Genomic DNA, 23,017 nt, shown 5'->3' with positions numbered 1-23,017 from the left:
GATGAGGAAAGGCAGTCCATACAGCCTACCTTGACCTTGCAAAGGCTTTCGACACAATACCCCACTCGGGTATTGTAGAAAAACTTACCAGCTTAAATGTAAACCCATATGTCACAAGATGGGTTGCAAACTGGCTTAAGGACAGAACCCACAGGGTTAGAGTTGCTGGCGCTGTGTCAGACTCCAAGCCGGTCACAAGTGGTGTCCCACAGGGCTCGGTCCTTGGCCCCTATTGTTTGGCATCTACTTCTCAGAAGTACAGGCCAACATGGGAGGACTTTGGCTGACAAAGTTTGCAGATGACTGCAAACTGGGCCATAGTGGAAAGTGCATCGGACACTGATATCCTTCAGAAGGGACTCACGGAAACAGATAGCTGGTGCCAGAGCCATGGCCTGAAGTTAAACGCCAAAAATGTATAGTCATACCCTTCGGGAAAAACAAGGTAACCCCAAGCTACCATATAGGTGGCAATCCACTAAGCACAGAAGAGGTTATCAGGGACCTGGGGACCCAGGTTGACAGTGGCCTTTCTTTTGACACTCACATTGCTAAAGTGGTTAGAAAGACCTTCTACATTGCCCACCTGATCATGAAGGGATTCACATCCAGATCTAGTGAGGTCATTGTTCCCTGTACTCTTCACTTATCAGACCAATGATCGAGTACAATGCCCCATTCGGGATGTATCTCACCCGACATCTGCAGCAATTGGAGAGACCCCAAAGTTCCTCACCAAAAGGATAAAGGGACTCCAAAATCTGTCATATGCTGCCAGATTGAAGAAACTCCAGCTCTATTCAGTCGCATACCGTCTGCTCAGAGGTGACATGTGCCTGACATACAAGGCCATGTCCAACCCGAATTAATGGACATGCTCCACCTCAAAAATCCAAATCCACCAAAACCACTAGAGCAAGCGACTTAAACCTTAGCACGGATATAAATAGGACGTGCTGGAGGGATAGATTTATCACTCAGAGACTCCCTATGCTGTGGAATAAAATCCCGGTCCATGTGAGGCAGAGCACCTCGCTGACTCTGTTCAAGAGAAATCTAGACCTGTGGATGGGAGATCGTAGGTTTACCCGGGAATCATCTCTGGGTCACTGCTGGACAGAGGCACAACAAACTAATGGGCACAGTATTTTTTTCATATAAGGGTGGTAAGCCACAATAATTTGGGCTAGGCTTATAAATGCCTTAGGGCAGATAGCCTAGTATAAACCTATGAACCTATGAACCTATGTAACCATGCATTAGTAGACAATCCTATGCAAATGAGGATAAGGATAGTGAATCCCAGTTTTCCCCAGCATGTGAGCCATGTCCCAAGAGTGTAAGAGTAGGAGTAGGTGAGTAGTAGAGTAGAATACAGGTGACATCATGAGGGGGTGTGTCAGACAGGCTGTAAGCTAATTGGAGCACAGTGTCTTATGTTTGCTTTGAGTTGCTCAGGATTGCAAGAGGCATGTCTACAGTTGTCCTATTTGAAAACCTCAAACCAAAGGTGCACAATGTTAAAAGATAGGAAACTCCTTACAAACATGCACACAGCGTGTGTTGGGTTGCCACCTTCGTTCACGGCTAAAACCGAACCACGCATACGCCCACGGCGTCCACCAGTAACCCCGCCCGCCCCACCCCCTCTCCCGCCAACATACAGCCTATTTTGTGATGTCACGACAGCATCACTCAACGGGAACGCCCTCTTTTTTCGTTCCCGCCGCCTCCTTTTGGCTGATTTGCTATGCTTTTCTATAAAAAAAGCATAGTAAATCAGCCGATTTACAAACTCCGATAGTCTGTTTCCTTTTTGAAACAGAATACCGGAGTTTGTACAGTGTTTTCCGGACTACCGGAGAATCAGTTTGATTTCCTGATAGTCCGGAAAAAAAACGGAGGGGTGGCAAGCCTAAGCGTGTGCGTGCGTTTGCACTTGTTTGTGCGGCGCTTCCCCCCGGGCAGAAACAGAAAGGCAAAAGGAAGGAAAAGAAGTAGTAGGAAGTTAACCAAGTAGAACTAGCAGAGTTTCCAGGTGAAATATATAAGAATCAGCCAATTACACAGGCAGCAGACTAGCCCAGCCCAGCCCAGCACTTTAAACTCTGCAAACAGCATTCCCCCCTATTTTTTCCCAAGAACTCTGCAACACTGCAGTATACAAAGAGGGAAAGCTTAAAAAGCTTAAGTCAGACAAAATGTTAGGGTCTGCTCTTGCTATCATAAACCAACATGTGCAAGGTGCTGAGGGTGGTGATGTTGTGAATGCTGCTGAGCAACCCACAGTGAGGAGACAGAGAAGAGTGTACAGACCCAGGGTAACCTACCAGGGGCTACATGAGCTGGAGATAGTGGAGCGCTATAGGGTGGACAGAGACCTACAGCAAATTGTTGAGCTGTGCCAGCCACACCTCACACACAGAACCAACAGAGGGGAACCCATCCCAGTGGATACCAAGGTATGTGTTGGCCTAAGAATACTAGCTACAGGTACCTTCCAAAGACCAACTGGTGATATGATGGGGATTTCACAGGCATCAGCATCCAGCGTACTCCACCAATTCCTGGATGCCATGTCAGTGACCACATATATTTCCCCAATTCCCGTGAGGCATTGACCAGCAATATGCATCTTTTCCACCAAATAGCAGAATACCCTGAGGTAGTGGGTGGAATAGACTACATGCACATACGCATCAAAGCACCACCCAGTGAGCTGGGTAGGGTCTACATCAACCGCAAGGGCTTCCCCTCCATCAACTGCCAGGTCGTGTGCGATGCTCAGGGCATAATAATGAATGTGTGTGTGTGCTGGCTGCCCTGGAAGCTATCACGATTCCCACATCTGGCATCTGACACAGCTGTACCAGAGATTTGTCAATTGGGGACATCCCTGATGGTCACCTAGTGGGGGATGCTGGATACGCACTGGAGCCATGGCTGACACCCATCAGAAATGCATACACACCTGAACAAGAACTCCATAATGAGGCATATGCACAAACAAGAAACATAATTGAGCATGTGTTTGGGATGCTCAAGTCACGGTTCCGGTGCCTAGACACATCTGGTGGAGCCTTGCAGTACTCACCAACTACATGTACCCAAATTGTTATGGTATGTGCCATGCTACACAATATGATCCTGCGGAAACAACTGCAGCAGGAACAGCATGGGGCAGGGCCAAACAGCCCCCCACCATTGCCAAGGCCTGTACAGGCACAGCATGACTCAGAGGAGGAACAACCTGTGCTTACCCCAGTAGGCAGAAGGAGGCGTGCCCAGTATGCCCTGGCCTTGGCAAAGAGGCAACGCATAGCACATACACTGACTCAGTAGGAACCCTGGAAATGACATCTCTCTCTGACTCGCACATACAGTAAAAGGGATGCCTAACTTGACACTACCTGTCTTCAAACATGTATAGGGAGTGTACTCTGTGCATCTGACATAGTAAGCCCTGCAGCACCACCTGAGGCATGAATGCCCTATTTTAAGCAATATAAAGCACTGCTAAGCACATTTTACCAGTATTGAGCATATATAAATACAATTGGGTGTAGCTGCGCACTGCGCTAACCAGCGCAATGCCGGGCAACGTCAGGCAAAGTTGGACAAAGGTGGGCAAAGTCGAGCAAAGTCAGATAAACACGGTTACACCTGCTTTACTGTTCCTTAACCAGTCAGGTCTGCCCAGCAGGAAAATAAAAAGCAGTGACAGGGCTCAAACTCAGGATACTGTGCACTATAGTCACAGTACTGAACCACTAAGCCATGACAGCATTTCACTGGCACAGACACAATGTAAGTCACTCACACATACCAATTGGGGGGGGGGTGACATACCTAACCATCACAGCCAGCAGGACAATTGTAGACAAATGCAAACACAAACAAATGCTGTATCATGCCCTCTGAAGAGGCATATGAGTAAACTCCCCCCAGGCCTATGCAGACCGATAACAGCAGGCCAGGCAGTGTGATGTGGGTTGGGTAGGCTATGAAGTCACAAACTAATATGCATGTAATTGGAAGCTAAGGTCTGTAGTACAGTGGTATGCCTCAAGCCAGTATGATAGGCAACATTACAGATTGAAATGGAGTACCTTGCACAGCAGTGCAAGCCTAGCAAATGTGTATAAGTGTCAGGTGTACCCCTCATCCTATGTACACCCACAGTAACAATCAGGTGTGCTCCCCGGGTAGGAATGTACAAATAATAGCTGTCCCCCCTGTATGTAGAAATGTTGATAAGTCTATGCAAATTGACTCATGGAAGCCCTGCAGGCACAGCATGCTTCCTGTCGATGTACAACACAAAGGTGAGCCCTGAAGTAAAAAAACAACTTGAATTTTCACACACACATATATAGTATATATATATATATATATATATATATATATATATATATATATATATATGCCCATAGTGGGCATGCTCACACACTTAAACAAATTTAACAAATGTCAGTCAACAACATACTGAAAAGTCATACTGGGCATGCTCACAAACAAACAAAGCAAATTTTAGTCAACAACATACTGAAAGGTCATACTGAGCATGCTCACACACATAGGCCATGTCTGAGTACAGCAATGGGCCACACATATCTGGCAGTTGCAAAATAATGGGTATAGTTCCTCATACTAAAGGGGTGGCGTAAGCCACAAAACTATGGGCTAGGCTTGTAAATGCCCTCGGGCAGATAGCCTAGTATGAACCTATGAACCTATGAACCTAATTCTTACTCCAGACACATGTCACTATTCACCAATCCTGCCTTGCACACACAGTGATATGAAAACAGACCCATATAATATATTGGACCCTGTCATAATCAAACTATGTAATACAAGTACTTAACTTGTTCAAAGAAAGTGAAAATCCAAAGAAGATCAATAAATCTCCAATCAGTATCATCAAGAAACAATGAGCACTCCTAACATTATCCAAGCCATGCTCTGACGAAAATATTGCCAAAGAGTCCATAGAGAACCATGAAGCTTTCTTTAGCTATGTCATAAATATCAATGTAAACTCATATATGTTCTGAGTCAGTGCAAAGTGTAAATGAATACATGTACATCACTGACATTGCCAACATCTTGTCAGACAGGTTCATACATATTTACCCCCCCTCTCACTGACAAAAGGGCCCATTACCATACCTGGAGATTGTGAAAAGCCAGAAATCACATATACAATGGTTAAACAACTCTATCCAAACCTAAAAACACAGTGTCTATGGGATGACATGGTGTCCTTGGCTGTGTCATATGTGAACTCCAAAACAAACAGACCCTGCACCTGAACAGTCTGTTGAGACTCACCCTCTGTACAGGATATGAAACTGTTGAATGGGTTACAGCAACATTTGGCACACTCCACAAGTGTTGGTGCACAACAGACCTTGGGAACTATTGTCTTATAAGCCTAATAAACCTGATCTGCAAGGCCATGGAGTCCATCATTATGGAACTCATAAACAGAGCTATTGGGAGCCTACAAACACCCAACCCTATCCATTTTGGTTTGGTCAGGGGCAGATCATGGTCCCTAAACCTGCTAGACAGTTTTCAAGGCAGTTACCCAGGACATACATCAATGAAATGAGCTCCACACGGCCTACATAGACCTTGAAAAGCCCTTTTCCAACATCCCACACATATGTCGTATCCACAAAATCAACAACCTGTGCATAAACATGTATGTCATCTGATGGATTGCCAACTGGGGCACAGATAGATCCCACAAGGTAAGAATTGTGGTCTCCCTGTTGTACTGTAAGCTAGTAACAACTGCTGTCCCCCATGGCTTAGTCCTGGGACCCCTCCTGTCTGGTGTATACTTTTCAGAAATACAGTCAAACACATGGGGGCTATGGTTATCAAAGTTTGTGGATGACGGCAAAAAGGTTGTCATAATCAATGTTTGAGATAACAGAGACATCCTTAAAAAGGGTCTCAGTCAGACAGATGTGGTGTCAAAATTATGGCCTCGAGCTACAGTCATACAAATACCACATAGGTACCTACACCCTAAATATGGAGGTAATAATAAGGGATCTATGGACACATGTGGATAGTCATCTCTACTTCCAGAAACACATTCACAAAGTGGTTAGAAAATTATGCTATGTGTTCCCACAAATTGCCAAGGTCTTTGCATGTAGGTCAAAGGAGGTTCCCTCCACTCATCAGTCATCAGACCCATCAGAGAGTATCATGGCACACTTGCAATGAATCTGACTAGGCACCTTCAGCAGCTGGAAAGACCACTGAGGTACCTCAACAAGAGGATTACTGGCCTCAGACAGTTGCCCCATGCAACAAGACTGAAGTTAACTCAATCTGTACTCTTCTGCATACTGTCTACTCAGGCAATCTCTGCCCAACAGACAGGTCCATGTCCAATGAGGAACTGATGTGCATGCTCTATCTGAAGTAAACCCAAACTCACTTTGTCACATGCTCTAGGGATATAATCATCACAACAATAAATAGAACATGTTGGAGGGATACATTACTAACTCACAGACTTCCCTTGCTTTGGAACAGGCTTACAACCTACATTAAGCTGAGTCCCTCACTGACACTCTTCCAGAGGAGCCTTGATGAGTGTATGTGAAACTGGACTGTCACACCATGGATCACTTCATCAGCTCTACTACACAGAGGCATAGGGAACTAACCCCATGTGTGGTGATAGCTGCACACTCTGGCCATACTAATATATGCCTTCAGCAAGATAGCCTATTACCTACCTATGTACCTATATATATGTAAGGGGAACACAGTAGAATAAGCCAAAGATGGATGGGCAGAGATGTATGTAAGAGGGTGACCATGACGGGGAGCCATCTAGGACTGTCCCACCCAGCACACATCCCAATGGCACAAAAGACATGAGGTGCACATCTCACCCACTGTACATAATAGTCACCAGTATCTGTAAGCATTACAGTGTATGTGGTCCATGTGCCTGCTGTACAACATGACTGTACAATGAAGTACACATCTACTATCTGTAGACATGTACCTGTCACATAGGTTCATAGGTATGTAGTAGAATAGCTTCACAAAGGCATATATTAGCCTAGGCAAGTTGTGCAGCTTTCATCACCCCATTGGTTAGTCTCCTAAGTCCTAGTTCTAATAGTTAGTACCCTAAGCCCCTTTCTAGTGGGGCTGCTGATGTGATGCCTGGCATGAATTGTCTGTTTCTCATCTACTCATCAAGGTTCCTATTGAAGAGTGTCAGCGATGGGCTCTGTCTCATGTACATTGGGATTCTGTTCCACAGTAAGGCAAGTGTCTGGGATGGTACTCTATCCCACCAGCATGTTGTATTCATTGTTGTGATGAGGTTCATATCCCTGGAGTGTGTAGTGTGACTCAGTTTTGTTATCCGTAAATGGGGCATGTTCAACAGTTATGTGTTGGACATGGCTCTGTATGTTAGGCAGAGTGTGCCTCTGAGTAGGCGGTATGCAACGGATTTAGTTTTACCTGTTGTGTTGCATAACACAACTGTTTGAGGCCAGTAATCCTCTTGGTGAGGTACCTCTGTGGTCTCTCCAGCTGCTGGATATGCTTAGTCGACTACATCCAAAATGGTGCATTGTACTCAATGATGGGTCTGATGACTTAAGAGAAGAGGGCCACCACTACCTCTTTTGATCCTGATGCAAACTCTTTGTTGATTAGGTGGGCCACATAGGATTTCCTAATCACTTTGGCAACATGGTTGTCAAAGGAAAGATGACTATCTACTTGTGTCCCCAGATCCCTTATTACCTTGTCAGTTTTTAGGGGGTAACACCTATGTGGTAGTTTGTGGGTACTATGTTTTCCCCAAAGGGGATTACTATGCATTCTTTCACATTGAGCTTCAGGCCATGATTCTGACACCACACATCTGTCTCATAGAGTCCCTTCTGGAGAACACTTGTGTCATCCAGGGAATCTATTATGGCAAACACTTTACAGTTCTCAGCAAACTTAGTCAACCACAACCCTCCTGTGTTGGCATGTACTTTTGAGGAGTCTATACCAAACAGGAGGGGCCCCAAGACTGAGCCCTGGGGGACACCAGTTGTTATCGGTTTAGAGTCTGACATGTAGACAGCAACTCTTAATTTGTGGGATCTATCTGTGAGCCAGTTTGCAATCCATCTTGTGATGTATGGATTTATGCCCAGGTTGGTGAGTTCATCTATGATACCTGACTGGGGAATGGTGTCAAATGCCTTAGCGAGGTATAGGTAGGCTGTGTGGAGCTCCTTTCAATCATCTGTAGGCTGGGTAACTGTCTCAAAGAAATCCACCCAGTACAGGAGGTGTGATCTGCATTTGACAAAGACAGACTGGGTGTGCTCAACTGTGTGAAGGTTTCCAATGTCTTTATTGTTGACTTCCATTGTGATTGGCTCCATTGCCTTGCAGATCAGACTCGTCAGGCTCATAGAGCATGAATGCCAAGGGTCTTTTGTGGCTCCACCCCTGTGGAGTGGGAAGAACATTGCTGTGCAACATTCTATGGGTACATATCCTGTAGAGAGGATGTAGAGAGAGGTGTAGGTATCCTTGATGAATATGGATACATCCCCACCCTATGTGCTATAATCCAGGTTCTGATGCTGGAAGTTATGGAATGAGTAGTATCCTGGTAGTGCTGGTGTGCTCTCTGGAGCCTTGAACTAGGTTTCTGTTACTGCACAGATATCAATATTCTCCATACTGAGAAGTGCCTTGAGTGTGTGCAATGTTCTGGCAATGAGTAGCATTTAGCTCACTTTGTGGTTATTTGTGTTGGTTACAGGGGTTTAGTTTGTCCTGAGTGACCGGTGTTCCACACCTGAAGTCAAAGCCTCATTGGTCCGATCCGACCATAAGCTAATTACCCTACATATCCACATTCTGCCCCCAACCCCCATTAAGGAAACCATGTTAAACAATTCTCCAAAGCCAACTTCATGCTTCTTAAGACAGAAGTGGTGAACTTCATGACACCCATGCAGATGGACAATACAGTTATGACTACTGAATCCTACACAACTGCACTTTATAAGCACTTACATGAGTGCATGGATCGTGCTATCCCAAACAGAACCAAGACGCTATCCTCCAAAAAAAGGAAGCCAATCTGGTGGTCCATTGCCATAAACAAACTGTACAACAGAAGGAAGAAACTGTTACAAAAGAGAGTAAAATCCCATGAGTGGAGGAGCTCCCTGGTCAGCCTCAGTAAGAAGCTGCGATTCCTGATAAAATCCTCCAAAGCTAGTTACGAAAACAAAATCGCCACTGATTCTAAAGAAAACCACAAAGCATTCTATAGCTATGTCAAGAATCTCAATGGCAACACTCAGATCTGCTCTGAGTTACAGCACAATGGCACTAAATATACAGACCCAACTGATATTGCCAACATCCTGGTAGATAGGTTCAATGCTAACTTTACCCCCCTCTCACCCATGAAAGAACTCATCTCTATACAGGAAGAATGCAAAGTTCCTGTAATCACGGCTGCACAGGTAAAAACCACGCTCTCCAAAGCCAGGAATACAGCATCCATGGGACTAGACAACATCCCAGGCTGCGTTCTACATGAACTACAGAATGAACTGGCACCACACCTAAGTACCATGTTCAGTCATAGCCTCACTTCAAGCTTTGTGCCTGCTGAATGGTGCACAGTGACGTTTATCCCACTACACAAGGGGGGAGCCACCACGTACCCCGGGAACTAGTGCCCCATTAGCCTGATGAGCCTGGTCTGCAAGGCCATGTAACGTATCATCATGGAACTTATAAACAAAGACATTGGTAATCTCCAAACTCTGGACCCCAACCAGTTCGGGTTTGTAAAAGGCAGATCATGTCTCCTAAACCTGATAGACTTCTTTGAAGCAGTCACCAAAGCCGTAGACAAGGGTAAGGTGGTTCACACAGCCTATCTAGATCTTGCCAAGGCTTTCAACACCGTCCTCCACTCTGGAATTATAGATAAACTCACTAAACTAGGTATAAATCCCTATGTCACAAGATGGGTTGCCAAATGGATCACTGACAGAACCCACACTGTGAAAGTAGCAGACTCCAAATCCGATTTCAGACCAGTGACAAGTGGAGTACCACAGGGTTCAGTCCTGTGTCCTGTCCTGTTTGGTATCTACTTCCCTGAAGTACAGGCTAACACAGAAGGTCTTTGGCTAATGAAGTTCCCAGATGACAGCAAACTAGGAGCCATAATCAAAACTACTAACGATGTGGACATCCTACAAAAGGGCCTCACTGAGACAGATGCCTGGTGTCAAAACCATGGCCTCAAGCTCAATACCAAAAAGCTCATTGTCATCCCCTTTGGTAAAAACTCTGTACCCATGAACTACAACATAGGTGGTAGTATACTTAACACCGAAAGTGTGATAAGAGACCTTGGGACACAGGTGGACAGTAGTCCCTCCTTTGATAATCACATCGCCACAGTAGTCAGGAAATCCTTCTATGTGGCACACCTCATCACAAAAGGTTTCTCATGCAGAAAAAAAGAGGTCATTGTTCCCCTCTACTCATCACTCATTAGATCCATTATAGAGTACAATGCCCCTTTTGGTATGTCCCTCAGAAGACATCTACAACAACTTGAAAGGCCGCAAAAATACCTCACAAAGAGGATTACTGGCCTCAAACACATGCCCTACACAGACCGTCTCAAAAAACTCCAGCTTTACTCTGTCACATATCACCTACTCAGAGGTGATCTCTACCTAACATACAAAGCTATGTCATACCTAGAGCTGTTGGACATGCTCCACTTAAAGAAATCCCAATCCCTCTGAGCTACACCCTCTAGGGACCTAAACCTTGTCACCACAATAAACAGAACATGCCTGAGGGATATATTCCTGTCCCAGAGACTTCCCATACTCTGGAATAAACTACCTATCTATATCAAAAAAAGCTCCTCATTAGCACTCTTCAAGAAAAATCTTGATGATTGGATGGGAAATAGGAAATTCACCCCATGGATCACTTCTGTATCTCTGCTCGACAGTGGCACAGGTAAATAAATTTCTTGGGTGGCAAAAGCAAGGATACCTTTTTGGCTGGGCTTGTATAGGCCCCAGGGCCGATAGCCTAGTACCTACCTTGTTTTTAAACTCCATTTTTATGTTATCCCACTCATTAGCTATAACTTCTGATGATATTTCTATCTTCCCTAACAACTCTCAAATATTATCCACTACCTGTTCCTTAATTTTTTCTCTTTAACAGGTAGGTGGGAACACAACTTCTGTTTTAACTCTTATCCAGCATAATTTACCTTTGAAGGTACCCACATCAGACATGGTTAAATTCAGCATCAATCATGAGCCATCATTGCTTATAATGTTCTTCTTAATACTGAGAGGAAGTCATGCAAATACTGCTATTACTGAAGCTGTAACTTTTTTGTTGAATTTATCAACCATCACAGAGTCAGTCCACAGTGATTGTTCTTTCAAAGGTGTATTGTGATTACATTTGGATAGGCTGAGCTAGTGCTTACTATGGGCATACGTTTATACACCAGTGCAATAGGCAGTTTAGGGACTGCAGGTGCATGACAATGAGTGTTTTCTAAGAAATGTCCAGACACGTGGAAACATCTGGATATATTTGGGACATTATCTTTCTAGAGCATTTTTCTCACTTTGATGACAATGTTACTGTTGGAGCATGGGACATTATCTCTTTAGAGCATTTTTCTCACTTTGATGACAACGTTACTGTTGGAGCACGGGACATTTACTAAATTTTCACTGTGGTGGGAACATCTTAACTGCAACTTTATTTTAGGGTTTTCTTGCTGTATATACAAATAGATATTATTATTTGGTGCATATGTTTCTCTTTAACATTATTGCCTTATTTAGCTGCACTACACCTGTACCTTGTATGCAACGACATTCCTGGTTTGCCTGTAAGTGGTACATTTTATTTATGCACAGCAAGTCTTACAATGACACATTTAGGTGCATGTTTCGTGTATTGTTTATGTTTTAATCCTACTAGCTAGTAGCTGTATGAGGCACTTTGCCTCCTTTCTGTTAATCAGAGTATTGATGGACAATAGGGTTATTTATGATTTACTTTGTCTTTTTTCAGTAATAACAGGAATTTAAACAGAGCTATATATTGTTGTAACCTATCTTCGCTATACAAATGGCTTGTGATATGAAAGTACAAACAGTGTTTTATTTTTTGCTAGAAGATTCACTTGGTTGACTTTTTTTGTTAGTGAGTTAGATAGCCAATTGGTTGTTCCAGTTAAATAATAATAATAATAATAATAAATTAGATCGTTGATTTTTTAGCATCATACTTTTGACTGACAGGTTTATTATCTGGTTTTTGAGAGACTTGGTCACCATAATCCCATATCCCATGTTAATACTTGCATAGCATATATGAGACACAGTGTCATGCAATAAGTGCAGTCTTATTTACAGTGAGACATAAAGGTAAAATGAAAACAGGCTTAACTTTTCAGCAGGAAAAAAAAAAACAAATCTTACACGTTTGGTTGCACATGTGCTATATGTTCCAAATAATCTCCACGTAAGCCCAGATACACCTTCAGGTAGATACAAATGAATCTTCTTCTTGTTCCATAATCCCTTTCAGTAAATCCTCTAACTGACTTCTACTCTAGAATTGGCCCTAGTACTTCCTCTCCCACTTAAGAGGCAAATTTCTCTTCTTTAACAACAGTGGCTGACCATGTCTGTTCCCTCTCAAACACCCCCCTAACACATTTCTCTCCTTTTGTGTTCATAGCTTTTTCTCCTATATGATTGGGGGTGTTAGCCTCCTTCATTCTGGACAAGTATGGATCCTCCTCTCATATTATCTTTGTACTGCAGCCTGACATATCTCACAGCAAACAATAGGAGGCACTATGCAACAAGAACCTCCTCCAGATCCAGTCTGCAGGAGTGAGCATTATGGGCTGGCTCACAAAGTCAAAAAAGTCAGACTCATAGCATTTGAATGGCCTCTTGCTATGCCACGTCTTTGTCTTTATACGCATCTGTTCTTCAGCTTAAATCTTTTGTTAACAATGTCAGAACATTGGCATAGGCATTATTTTTGTTGGTAGTGTCTTCAACAGGCTGTATTTTAGACTGCATGACTGGATTATATTCAACATGAAGCGCATTGGGGGTCCTCTTTACTTTTCCAGTTTGATTTGGGTGTGTTCCTCCAGCTCCAGATTTCACAGTTATTTGGTCTATAATCTCTCTAGGCATGCTAGTCTGGTTTTCAGTTAAGTTCTGTTAAGGAGCTTCTATGGCTTTCACTCTAAATGACAATGTTGTTCTGTACCTTGGATCCTTCTGTCACTTTAGGAAGGTTAGTGTGAGTGTCTTCCATTTCAGGAAAATATTTTATTTTTCCATGTTTGTTACAGCAGTATGACTTTCTTGCATCAGCTCAATAAGAGACACAGGGGTTGACAGAGATTGTTTTACTTTACTGCTTGTTTCCTCCACTTGGGACTTTATTTTCAGTTAGCAGATTTTTGCACTTAATGTTAGCAGGGAAATAGAATGATACTACTCATTCAATTTGCAATACAGCTTTTCTTTTCTTCCTGCAGCACATCAGTAAGGCTTCTGTGCTTTTACAATTTTTGTTCCAGCATCTGAATGTTTTGATAAAGTGCACTCAAGTCACTGTTATAGCATGTTTGCATTTTTTTGCATATAGTCTTTTTGAGTTCCCCACTGATCACTGCCAGCTGTTTATTTTAATTTACACTTTCCTTTCAGGTTTCTTTTATTGTAGAAGATGTGCCACTTTATTATTGTGAGCGTAAGTCTATACAGTTATTGGGGTTGTTTTAGGTCTCTTTCAGTTGTTTATTTACACCTTGCATGTTGTGATAGTTTGTTTTCACTTCAAGCATGGGACTGTTGATCTTTTGTAGATCCTGCCACATTTTTCTTTTTACTCTGTTAACACACAGTATCAGCATAGGTCTGAGACTGACCTTTGTCTTTCAGATTCTGATACACGGTCACTTTGTATTTCACTATTCCATTTGTACAGAAGGATAAGAGAATCTTGCAGCAAGAGACCATTTATTTGTATGTTTTATTTTGCCATGTCTTTTACTGATATCAACCATATATGGCTATCAAGGTGAGAGCTCTACCTTTTGGGTATCCATCAGTTATATAGGCCCCTTGCTCTTTACAGAGCTCTCACCTTGACAGCCGTATAGTAGATTTACCATTATATATACATTAGCTCTCAGGTTATGTGATTAATTTTTGCGATGTATTTGGTAATAATGGATTGCTGAATAGGTGCATGGTTGACATCATATACATCTCTTATTTATGTGTACATTGCTATCTCTCTTTTCAATTTTTCTTCCCGATAATGCAAACATTGGTTCTATTTGATCACTTGTTTAGCCTAGGGTCTTATTGTTTTAAATGCTGTGTACCATTCACTATTCAAAGGCATATATGATTTTGCATGTGTACACTGGATATATATTTTTCATCTTTTTTGCTTTGGAATTTTTAACTCTAAATATTGTGTAGAAGCTGTCGGTTGTGTACATGCACTTTTTTGGGTTTGCCTTGTTCATTGTGCTGATTTAGTGGACTGTGTTTATGGAGACCTTTTGGGTATTCATCAGTTATATTGGCCCCTTTGCTCTTTACAGAGCTCTCACCTTGACAGCCGTATAGTAGATTGCTGTTACATATATATTAACTCTACCATTACATTTCAGGTTATGTGATACATTTTTGCGATGCATTTGGAAATAATGGATTGCTGAATAGGTGTATGGTTGTCATCGTATACACCTCTTATTTATGTATACATTGTTTTCTCTCTTTTCAGTTTTTCTTCCTGATATAATAATGGGCAATATGGGAATAATTTAGTTTACAGTATTGCCCAACCAGCATAGGGGCATATGTTTTACATATTTTTGGTGTTCTATTTTTTGTAATGATCTGTTTTTTATACTGAATGTTTAAATGAGCATGGATGAGTTGAAGTAATAGTAAGCATTATTTTAATCCATCTCCACGTATTCATTTATCTGTTTTAAAAATTAGTGATACATGGATGTGTTTATGCATTTGCACAGTTTATTTTTATGTCATAGATGCATGTGCGCTTAAAATTAAGTGAAGACTCATCCTCTTTTCAATGCTTACTGGATGTAGTAGTCTCTGTATGCACTTTATAGTTTTTTGATGGGGCTATGAGGTCAGAGTGCTTGTTTTTAACATTTTGTTAAAAGTGGAATATTTCTAGTTTGATTGTGATGCACACATCAGCTATTATTTATTGCTTACCTTAAACATTTCTATGCTTGAATCAGATAGCAACCAATATCTAGTATGTATACCGATTTTGGTAAAGAGTGGTATACGCTCAGTTTGAATGTGATGCACACATTAATTATTGTTTATCGCTTATTTTAAGAAGTCCTATGTTTGAATCAGATAGCAACTGAGATTTAGTTTATACATTGGATGCGTCTATAATGTGCTTCATTGTTTTTGAATGATATTAGACCTTTATAATGTATATGCCTTATGAATCATTAAAGAATGTCTTTATGCTTAAATTAGGAAGCAACCAACATTTCAGTTGGTTTATTGGATCTAAATGTGTATATTATGTGTTTTTTTACTGTTTTTGAATAACATTAGATGTTTATAGTGTCTACCCACTAAGAGGTTTTGAAAGAATGTAGCATGTTTAGTTGGGTTGTGATGCAACAATTTATAGTAACGTGATTGGTTGTCTTGTACTTTTAAATGTTTTGAAACCAGTTTGTTTTATGGTCTGATGAAGTTATTTAGTGAAATCTCTTACCATATCTAATTAAATGTGGTTTTCTCTATTATTTTAGTTCATTCTTAGAAACCATCTGTTCAATTATTGCTTCTCTATGCTTGAAGTATCCCCTAAGTCTTGCCATTTCTGCTTCCTCAGTTAGCTCCCTGATTTTCTTTCAGAGCAACACAGTGGTGAAAAACAATCTAATTTATGTAATCTTATTCTTGGTTATCCCTTTGTTGCACAAATACATTCCCCTTAACAAACTTTATTGCCTTTTCTACAGCTTCCAGCTTTTTAATGGCATATTCATGAAGCAATTTTTCCCTTCAGCAAAATTTGTTCCAACTCACTTATTAGAGCTAGAGCCATTATATTCAGCTAAGCCTCCACTTTGCATTGTTGCAACAATGGACTGGAAAACATTCATTTGCTCCTGCCTATCAGTGCTATTTCTATGCAAAGCATTCTCATTCTGCTATATGACAGCACTGTTTGTGACCCGATTTTGACTGCATTATTTTATTTTTTGTGAGCTCATGTTGTGTTATCTCAGCTTCCATTATAACAGCACCAGCTTTGAGTTGTTATCTCTTCGTCATATCAGTTTTTACTATGGAGAAAATCAGAATAGGTTTAGAATCAACAATTCTTTCATGAATTGCACAACAAACTCCTTTTTCTTTTCAGAAGTTTTACCTTTTATAAAAAAAACAACTTTTTTCTTATTTTTTTTTCAACAGTGAACTCTCTTTTTTTTTCTAATCAGAGGGTTTTGCTCATATTCTGTTAGCTTTCTCACAGCATGATTTGCTCCCAGTAACTCAGTTCCTTGGCTAATTTCCTCCAATTACATCCTGCTGTTTTTGATGACTCTCTATTCCTTTATTTGAGAATCCAAGCATCAAAATCTCCTAATTTATTCTCCTTACTAGTTTATTTTTCATATACTATCTGCCAATTTATACACATAATATTCTGCCTGTTTTGTTTTCCCCACTACCAGAGCTGGATCATGGTCAAATGGGCCCCTAAGCAGAGTAATGGACTGCCCACCTCCAGCCATACCAATATTCCACTACTTAGTTGTCTCTCTGCAATTACAAGAAAAAAACTATTCAGAACTGTCAGTGTACATATTTTTTTACTTTTAATTTACAATAATCACAAGTTTGTGTTTGCCTTAAAACTTTTATTTTATATTTTACATCAAAAACACATATAACCATTTCATAGGTGTACACTAGGCTAATGACTACTGGGGGCTTTTTAAGCCTAGGCATACATCCCTAAAGAAATATGTTCATTATTTAAGTTTATAGGTTCATAGATAAGTAGGAGGCTAACTGTCTTTGTGGGCCATTTTAAGCCTTGCCAATTTTTTTCCCTCATAGGTTCATAGGTTCATAGGTTGATACTAGGCTATCTGCCCTAGGGCATTTATAAGCCTAGCCAGAGTGTGTTTGGCTTTCGCCACCCTTTTAGATTAGTTGACTGTGCCTCTTGTATAGTAGGTCACAGAAGGTAGCCCTTTAAGGTTAGTTTACTGTACCTCTGTCAAGCAGGGACACAGAAGAGATCCCAGGGGTAAACTTACAATCTCCCATCCACTCGTGAAGATTTCTCTTGAAGAGGGTCAGTGAGGGGCTCTGCCTAACATGGATAGGGATTTTGTTCCAGAGAGAGGGGAGCCTCTGGGATATGAATCTGTCCCTCCAGCATGTCCTATTTATTTCTGTGCTGAGGTTCAAGTCCCTGGAGCATGTAGCTCTAAGGGATTTGGATTTCCTGAGGTGAAGCATGTCCATTAATTCTGGGTTGGACATGGCTTTATACGTCAGACACAGATCGCCTCTGAATAGGCGGTACGCAACTTTGTAGAGCTGGAGTTTCTTTAGCCGAACTACATAGGGCATCTGTTTGAGTCCCTTGATCCTCTTGGTGAGGTACTTTTGGGGTCTTTCCAGTTGCTGCAGGTGTCAGGTATGGTGCATCCCAAATGGGGCATTGTATTCAATTATAGGCCTGATAAGTGATGAGTAGAGGGGCACAATGACCTCTCTTGATCTAGATATGAACCCTTTCGTGATAAGGTGGGCTATATAGAAGGTCTTTCTAACCACTTTGGCAACGTGATTGTCAAAGGAGAGATTGCTATCTACCTGGGTCCCCAAGTCCCTAATTACTTCTTCCGTACTTAATGGATTACTACCTATGTGGTAATTTGTGGGCACTTTATTTTTCCCAAAGGGGATGACTATGCACTTTTTGGCATTTAGCTTTAGGCCATGGCTCTGGCACCAGTTATCCGTCTGTGTGAGACCCTTTTGGAGGATGCTTGTGTCAGCCGGAGAGTCGATTATGGCACCCAGTTTTCAGTCATCTGCGAACTTGGTCAGCCATAGTCCACCCATGTTAGCCTGTACCTCGGAGAAATATATACCAAACAAAAGAGGTCCCAGGACTGAGCCTTGTGGGACGCCACTTGTAACTGGTTTAGAGTCTGACATGGCACCTGCTATTCTGACCATGTGGGTTCTATCCCTGAGCCAGTTTGCAAACCATGTTGTGACATAGAGGTTGATATTTAAGCTGGTGAGCTTATTTATGATGCCCGAGTGGGGTATTGTGTCAAAGAATTTTGCGAGGTCCAGGTAGGCTGTGTGGACTACCTTCCCTTCATCTATGGCTTTGGTAATTGTTTCAAAGAAGTCGACCAGGTTCAAGAGGCAAGATCTGCCCTTAACAAAGCTGAATTGGGTAAAATCCAGTGTCTGGATGTTCCCAATGTCTTTGTTTATGATTTCCATGATGATACACTCCATAGCTTTGCAGACCAGGCTAGTCAGGCTTATAAGAGTGATAGTTTCCGGGGTCCGTTGTGGCACCACCTTTGTGAAGCAGGACCACTGTTGCTGTACGCCATTCCTTGGGTACATATCCTAGAGTAAGGCTGAGACTGAACAGTGACTTTATATGAGGGTTTAGTTCTTTTGGAGCTCGTGTAAGACCCAGCCTGGGAGACAGTCTGGTCCCATTGATGCTGTGTTTTTTGCTTTGGAGAGGGCAGCTCTCACCTGTGCATCTGTGATCTCAGGAAGGCTACACTCTGTTGGGATAGAAATTTGCTCTTTTGGGGGGGGGGGGGAGTTTGCACTGAACCTTTCTGCCAGGATGTTGGCAATGTCTGTGGGTTCAGTGTATTTTTTGTCATTTTGCACTAACTCAGAGCATATCTGGGAGTTGCCTCCCAGGTTCCTGACATAACTAAAGAAGGCCTTGTGATTATCTTTAGTGTCTTGTGCAATTTTTCTTTCGAAGCTGGCCTCAGATGATTTTATGAGGGATCGTAGTTTCTTGCTAGTACTGATCAGAGACTCCTTCCCTTTTTGGGATTTTGCTCTATCATGTAGTAGCTTTCTCCTTCTGTTGTATAGCTTATTTATGGCTGGGGTCCACCAGACAGGTCTCCTGCCTTTGGAGGAGTAAGTCTTGGTTTTATTTGGGATAGCATGCTCCATGCATTCCTGTAGGTGTCCATAGAATGCTTTTGTAAAGGATTCTGCGTTTTGGGATGTATTTTCCACTGGCCCGGGGGCTTTGAAGGATTTCACCTCGGTTTTGAGAAGTGTGAAGTTTGCTTTTGAGAAGTTCTTCACCATGGTTTCCTTGGCTGGGGGTGGGGATGGAATATGGATGTCCAGTGAGATTAGTTTATGGTCTGATCTTACCAATGAGGGGTATACCTCTGGTGTGGAACATAGAGACCCCATGTTGGTGATGACCAGATCCAATATGTTTTTGAGTTTATAAATTCTAGGAACCCTTGGGCAAGGGTATTTGGGCTTGAGTAGTTTTCCCAATCAATGTTTGGGTAGTTGAAGTCACCCAATATAATGGTGTTTGGAGAGACCTTCATATTCTCCAGTGTTCTCAGGAAAGCCGAGTGGGGTTCCTGTGTTTGGGAGGGTGGTCTGTAGCAGACTACTAATTGAAAGGCAGTTTTGCCCACTGTTAGTTGCACATGGATAGTCTCCGATGCTTTGTGCAGTGCCACTAACCTGGAGGTGTGGGTATCTTTGATAAATATGGATACTCCCCCTCCTTTTGTGGTTCGGTCTGAGTTTTGGGGCTGAAAAGCATGGTATGAAGTGTAACCTGTTAGTGCTGGGGTGCTCTCGGGAGCCTTGAACCAGGTTTCTGTTACTGTACAGATATCGATATTCTCCATACTGAGGAGAATCTCATGTGCGTGCATCTTGAGGTTTAGACTTCTGGCGTTGAGCAGCATTACCCTTAGTTTTTTTTCCTTTGTGTTGTCTATGGAGGTGGCTTTGTCTTTTGAGCCTTGACTAAAAAAGGCACTATAGGGGAGGCAAGAGCCTTTGCCAGTATTCGAAAATCCAGGGGTGACAGGTGCAAGCCGTCCCTAGTGAAGCAACGTGGCTTGTCAAGCATGTCATCCCAGGCTGACAGACACTGGATCCCCTTTGAAGGACACCAATACTTTAGCCAGTTGTTAAAATTGATCATTTTGTCTTTATACTGTGGCATCATTCTTGGTGAGGGCAAGATGCTACTCAAGGTCAGGGTCATACTGGCCTGGGCTACATGATCAGAGAGCTCCTCTATGTCTCTTTTCATGTAGTCCAGGGAGGTATGTCTCATGTCATTCACACCAGCATGGACAATGACGGAGTCATATTTGTACTTGCTTTGGAGTGACATTAGTGCTTGTGTTATGTGGCGGATCCTGGCACCTGACAGGCAGCTTACAGTGACCTTCTCCTTGTTCAGTCTGGTGAGTGGGATGTCAGTGTGTCTGACAATAGAGTCACCTATTACAAGTGTATTAGGTGTGTTGTTTAGCCTTAAGGGCTGTGACTGTGTGGCACACTGACTTTGTGAGCTATGTGCTACGTGGGCATTGTTTCGTGGTAGGGGTTGTTGCTTGGATGTCTGCTTTGGAGGTCTCTACTGCTTAGGCAGATTTTTATTTAGAGCCTCTGAGTATGTTTTTGTGTGTTTATGTGTTTGGTTTGCTGATGCGATAGGTCTATGTGAGACTGGATTTGTGGTGTGTGTGTGGTTACCTTCTCCTCCTGACTGGCTGTGCCAGTACTGGGTTGAGAGAGCTCAGCCTCCAGTTTGGCTATATAGGTGCATCTCTCACATATATTTGAGCTTGTTGGGAGGAGGAGAGGGTGGTCTGTATGCATAAGGCAGTTGTAACATTGCCTCAAGATTCCCAGATTCTCCAGCTGGACTGGAGAGTAAACCTGAAACTGACCTTTGGACATGCCTGAATAATATAGGGAACTACTTATTGACTGATCAGAAGGAACCAATAGGGAGCAAGTACTTAAAAGGAGTATAAGAGGGTGTAGTGCTTAAGTACATTAGTGTTTACCTACGAGATTACTTATACGAGCAAGTGCAGGGCTTTAGAATGAAAATAGAGTGCTTATTTTGAGATTTAGAGCAGTTCTAAGGGAAAAAGTGAAGAGCAGACTTTGTGGAGCCGGTAATAGTTTGAACCTGTTTAAGCGGCGCTGCCCGACATCAAATCCTGTACCTTGTGTCTGTGAGGTAAACATCTTAACCATTATGCCAACCCTAACCCCCAACAAAGCAAAACACTGACGTTGAAAACAGAACAGCACAAGCAACAGTAAACACTTAATTTGAAACACACATTTATTGAAAATGTATCTGGAAATCAATTAAACCACAACAAATAGCATATAGTGAAGCACTAATTAGAGACTATCTGAAAGGTGCAGTAATTGTAGAGACAAATGTGAAATGAATTTGCTAACGGCTTGGGACAGCCTACTGGACACAAGTGTCTCTTTTCAGGGGCAGCCAAGGAGCACTGTCTAATTACTTGGTCATATTCACTCTAAACAAATAATGGCTGAGGAAATCAAAAGCTGCACTACAGGAGGCAGCTTGTTAACAGCGCATTACTCATCTGAACTAAATACCAGAAAGACTGTTGTAGCCCAGTGCAGTGCATTTCATACCCTTTTGCCTGAAAAAACAATACAAGTTAAAATACATTTAAAGTTAATATTCTAGCATTATACTTCATGCAGTGCAGTTTATTCACAGCTAAAAAACACTGTCAACAGTCAACAATACCAGGGATAATACTCAAAGAACATAGCTCATATAATGATTGTATTTACTACAATCGATTCTTACCTTTACACCGTAACTACTATGGGATGCAAGATACACACACACACACACACACACACACACACACACACACACACACACACACACACACACACACACACACACACACACACGCACACACACACACACACACACACACACACACACACACACACACACACACACACACACACACACACACACACACACACACACACACACACACACACACACACACACACACACACGACCATCAATTACATCCCATTGTATGATTGCATATATACAGATGTTTGCTTGAGATAAAATGAATGAATGACCAAGAAGTTTATTTCAGCTTACTACTGTGAAAACCATATAGTGCATCCCATTGCATCTCTCTTGCCTATCAACCTCCTCGCTCAAGAATCAGAGACAAAGACCCAACAATCAAGAACTGATTTTAAATCTTTCTGTTATATATTTATAAAGTTGTATCAGCAAGTGTTTTCTGAAGGACACAAAGTCTGAAACTCAAATGCATATCATTATTTAGTGACTAATCCACAACAATTTTCCAGAAAGCTACACATTTTACAAGGAACAGACCAAAATAATTCTCATTTTCTTTGGTCAGCAGTTTTGGACAATGCCAAAATACTTGGCGGGGGGGGGGGGTTGCAAAGGCCACAGAAAGGCCACATTTTAAATACTAGCTTTCGCTCTTTTTGTTAACCAGGTAAACCTACTGGAGAAAGCGTCTCTTTTCAGGGGTGACCCAGGAATACTGTCTGAGTGACTTGATCACAATCACACATGGAAGTGGGAGGATTCAAACCCTGTACTTTTGACTACAGGAATCAGTTCATTAACAGCTCAATGCCTTAAGTCCCAGACATCTTTAATTCCCTTAAAAGCTTAACAGAAAAACAACAGGTGTTGCATGGGCATGCATTTTCCGAAGAAAGAGAACTATGAAATTCTAAAG

The sequence above is a fragment of the Protopterus annectens genome, chromosome 1.part2 (genome assembly GCF_019279795.1).
Source record: "Protopterus annectens isolate FY-2018-M chromosome 1.part2, PAN1.0, whole genome shotgun sequence".
Lineage (NCBI taxonomy): Eukaryota > Metazoa > Chordata > Ceratodontiformes > Protopteridae > Protopterus > Protopterus annectens.
This window is presented reverse-complemented; position numbering follows the sequence as displayed.